The sequence below is a fragment of the Lactuca sativa genome, chromosome 4 (assembly GCF_002870075.4).
Source record: "Lactuca sativa cultivar Salinas chromosome 4, Lsat_Salinas_v11, whole genome shotgun sequence".
In the NCBI taxonomy this organism is placed as follows: domain Eukaryota; kingdom Viridiplantae; phylum Streptophyta; class Magnoliopsida; order Asterales; family Asteraceae; genus Lactuca; species Lactuca sativa.
Genome location: NC_056626.2, coordinates 25,628,180 through 25,633,594, shown reverse-complemented (window position 1 = coordinate 25,633,594; position 5,415 = coordinate 25,628,180).

Genomic DNA, 5,415 nt, shown 5'->3' with positions numbered 1-5,415 from the left:
GTATGAACCCTATTTTTGGCTTGTTTTTGGCGATCCAATCAATCTGATTTTTTCCGGTGGTTCTTCCTGCTGGTTTTCTTGACCTTTTTGATCGTGTCTCTCCTTTTTTTTTCTTCATGGCCTTTTTAGGATCATCAGAAAAAAAAAAGGATCATTAGCTATCAACCACTATAAATTCCAATTAATCTGAGAGCAGTAATTATTTAAAAAACTAGAATATCATTACTTGTTTGATTTCCTTCTTGGCCTCCGCCTTTCTATTCTTGGCCTCCTCCTTACTTGGGAGGCGCATCTAAATCATAAATAAAATTTGGCAATTAGGTTAGAGATTGAAATCATATAATGATTCAACTGAGAGATAGATACAAGGTCCAACTAGAAGCTCAAGTGCGATCTCAAGAACTTGACTATACTATGATTAAAGGGATGTTGTGAGAAACATACATGAAAGATAAGAAAAAGAGAAAAAACACAACTTGTATAAAATACAACCTATCTTTCTTCCCACCTAATCAATATGATTCATTCATTGTTATTTTGTCATTTTGATTTTTAAAATGTTTATATGTATACGATTATACCAAAATCAAAATTCAAGGTTGAAACCTATCAATGCGCATCCAGACATAGCAAAGTAAATTTCATTACATTTGTTCAAGACATAGCCCTAATCTTTAAATTGCAGCGCATTTTCATAATAAACCATAAATCATAACAAAAGTTTTTAATCGCACCTCATCTTCATGAAGAATCATATTAGGTGACCCGTTCTTAACAGGGAACTGGCGATAAGTCTTTGGACAAATCAGAGAGCCTTCCTCGAGTTGAAGTTCAAGGAGTGCATGGTGGAATTTCTTCAAAAACTCATCGGAATCGAGGATAGACGCATCAGGGACTTTGTCAGGGAGCTCGGTATATCCCAAGGTGTTTGATGCGTAGAGGCATCCCAATTGATAGTGAAGAACGCTCTCTTGAGATAATCAAGATCAAATGTGTCTTCCTCTACACTGACTTTTCTTATAATGATTTTGAGTGGGTAGTTGTTTGTTACACCCTTGATCTGCGATTTGAGAATGTTGTGGGTTAATAGACTCATCTTTGTGTTCGTATATATGGTGATGGTGTTTTGATATTTGATTTTGAGTTTTTTTAGGAGACAAAGAGGAGGAAACAAAGCATGATTGTTATGATTTCACTTAAGTAAATCGATGTCAATCTTATTTGGATATTTTTCGTTAGGATTGTGGTAGAATCGTAATATCAGATCGTAAGATTGTAGAATTGATTGTAAGATTGTAGGCTCGTTATATATATATATATATATATATATATATATATATATATATATATATATATATATATATATATATATATATATATATATATATTTTTACATTAACTACGTAGAATATCCCTTTTGAATTATTTATCCTTAAATAATATTTTAGAAATTTATTTTTTATTTTTAAAGTATTTATTGTTAACTAATGGATGAATATCTATTTTCTATGTTTCAAAATGCTTTTGGTAAGATCTTACGATCCGATTCAATCTTACGATCACGATATTGCAAAACGGAAAATAATCATATATAAAATCTTGATCTTAACAACCTTGGAAAAAATGATTGAAAGGAAGAAAAGAAAAAAAAAATTATGGATGAGAGGATTGGGAGGGGATATAGAAGAGGTCCTCCTAAATACACGAACTATTCGTGTGTGAATGATTTTTGAATAGCAAAATAGACATCACCCGGTCAAATTTCTATACCACATTTCCTCCATCCATCTTCTCAATTTTATTAATTATATCTTTTTCATATATAAATAAACATATTAATATTTTCTATCCACACCCATTAACTTTATTATTACACAATAATCATTTTGTTTTTATACGGACAAATAGGGAAATCTCTAAAAAAAATCCAAATATTTTTTACCATAATTTACAAAGAAAAAAAATCACAAATAAAAATTTGTTTACGAAAAAATATGAATTACCGGTAAAAATATCGATTTGACCCATTTTTCATGTTTACCGATTTTATTACTTACTTGGTTCTATTAAAATTCATTATTTTACTTTAATTTACAAACAAGTCTTAAACTAAAATTTAGTAATGATTTGACCATTTTCTCTATGTAACATACATTTTACCGTTTTTATTGTTGACATGCACGTTTAGCCATTAAATAAGTTGATAAGATAGATATGATGGATTATATAATGTTATGTTATTAAATTTGATATCCATCTTATCGGTTCATTTATAAATATATATGCATGTCAACAATAAAACCAATAAAATGGTGTTTCCAAGAAAAAAATGCGGAAAATGAGCTGATGTCCAATGAGATGGATATACTGTGTTACATAAGACTAGATAAACAATTCGAAATTTCTTATAAAATTAAAAAATAATGAAGTTGTTACTAGTTTATGTAATTATTGCAGTATTTGTTGGATGTATTTTATATTTCAAAAAATATATAATAAATCTAGATATCAAGTTTTATGGTAAATTGAACATTATATAACCAAACATATTCATTTCATCAACTCATTTAATTACTAGGCGTCTAAGTTAGCAATAAAACCGACAAAATATGTAGGGAAATTTAGGGTTTGTGGTGGAGATCTGGATACCAACTTGGATCGTGATATCACTTTTCGAACTGATATTTCTACCTTATGTCCGGGTTACAAAAAATTCAGCCTAGGATAATCTAAGTGGACACTTACGATTCCAGGCACAGAAATCGTAAGCCAATATGCTAGAGGATTCTGTGAAAGTATGATGAAAAACAAGAGCTTAAGATTGTAACCCTCTTCTGAAGAGGAAGAACTGTTTATATATTAAATGCGATTAGGGTTTCATTAGGGTTGGACCGTCATTAGTTGCTTTGGAATAAATTCATGACAATCTGGATTTAATGAGGATTTAGGGTAACCAAAACTAACGAGTTTCGTTAGTTTTACCATAATCACCCTCAAGAAATTGAATTTCCCACTATGTTCCCATATGTAAAATTCGGTGAGGTTTTGGGACCCCAGCCAGGGGCTCTGCCCCTTGGACCCCGCTAGGGGTGCTGCCGCTAGATCCCGCCAAAGGGGCGCTGCCGCTTTGGAAACCCCGGACCCAGGGGCGCTGCCCCCGGACCCCCGACTAGTCGTCGAACCAGCTTCTAATTCGATCTTATACATACGTGCACTCCGCACAAACCCGTACATATATTAGAGTACAAATTATGAAGTCCGTTAGCTCACATGTTAGTTCCAGTTATTTAAAATGACATGATGACATTAAAATCACCAACAAAATGTATGTTATATGGAAAAAATGATCAGGTCATCACTAAATTTTAGATTGAGACTTATTCGTAAATTATGATTAAATAAGAAAACTTTAATGGAACCAAGTAAGTAATGAAACCGAAAACCCAAGAAAATGGGTAAAATCGTCATTATTAACGGTAATTCATGTTTTTTGTAAATTAATTTTAGTTTGAGACTTTTTGTGACATCCCTATTTTCACGGCCAGAAAAGACCGATTTGTTTATGCTTTATTTGAAAATCAGAGTATACTTTTGAGGAAATATGTTGCGGAATTTGTTCCAACAAATATGATAACTAAATTATCAAAACATTCCCGAAGGAATGCGTTTTCATTATATTAAAAACATTTGGACGTCATTGTCAATACAGTACGTAAGCATAAACAGAGATAGTACATCCCTTACAACATCTATTATTCTAATGGCCTATAATCCATAAATCTCTCATCAGATCAACACTCTTATGCTCTTTTGCCACTACCTGTAATGCAAGAAACTGAGTGGGTCAGACTTGGGAGCATGATGAGCACATAGGGTTTTCAACCCACAATAATCAAGTTTATTAATTTCATCAAATCATTCAACCCGATTACTCGTTCCCGTTATCCTCACTTTCTGTCCGTAAAGCATCTAATTGGAGGGACCTAACCTAAGGATCATCATCGGGATGACAATATTGTTTATGGGATTCCTCAGCAATATATGTCAGTAAGGCAACCATGAGGGGGATGGAGTACACTAGTGAACACATCGTTCACAAACACCTACATGTTGCGAGCCTGTCATCGTTCCACTAGACTGTCTAGAATAGTTTGTGGTCGTCATCTATACTCAACTATATGACTAAATCAACTTAAACATCGAGACATCTCGTCATTTTATTTCATCGCTCATTATCTATTTCATCCACCTATGTTTCCCACATATTGATAGGTATAAAATACATATACAGTTTAAATCAAGTAAAAACATGTATACATCGTTCATCCAGCATATATATCAAGAACACATATAATATGTACATATAGCATGTAATTTATATTAAATACTTCATATCTATGTGTAAGATGAAAGTAACTATTCACTCACTTGTTAAAGTGATGAATCCAAACTCGGACATCGCTTCGCTTCTAACAATCTTATTTTCCTTCGACAAAACCTAATATCATTATCACTAGATCTTAGTCTAATATTCATTGCGACTATTTATTAGTCTAAGTAATATTGTATTATATAAGTGTTCAACAATACTTTTCAACCACTATATACAGACAGGGCCAGACATGAAACACCGGAGGGCAGGACTATTTTAGCATTTAAGCTGTTCTGAAATCCAACAACCCTATGCGCCCATTCAAACCAAATTCCCCGTACCGCGAGCAGTTAAAAGATATTATAATAACACTTTGTATTTTATAATACTTAGCACATATATTGTTTATAGGTTCATAATAACGATAATGAAATTAAACATAAGCTATACTTAAAGTAGGGTAGGCATAACTTATATATAAGGAAGTTTGGCTAGGAGCCGGGCTCTGCGGGGGCAGAACTTTTGAACCGAAATCTCTTCTTCTCGGAGCCTTCTGGCGCTCTGGGACTCGCCTCTAGCACTTGGGAAGCACTAAGGAATGGGAGGGAGAGTTTGGGAGTATTGAGAGAGAAAGAAGGGTTTTGTTGTGAATAAATGAGGTGCTCCTCGCATCTATTTATAGGTTGGAGGCTTCGGTTACGCTGGGCGTAACTTCGGAGTATGTTGCACGTACAAGGGACAAATGTCGACATCGCATGCGAGACCATGGGGAGGAAGCGAGGGTCCGGATGGCGCCATGTGTCAGCCTCGCATCCGTCCAAAATTTAATAAACTTCTAAATTACGTAACTTTCGCATATGAGCTCCGTTTTTGACGTTTTTTAGATCCAGGCGTAGGTGGCGAAATAATCTACAACTTTCGTTTAGACCCCGTCGTCTAATTTTGACTTTGTTTTTAAAGTTATATTTTAACAGGCTTAGACCGATTAAGTTCATTAAAAATTCATAACTTTGTCATCTGACGTTCGTTTTCGTCTGTCTTTA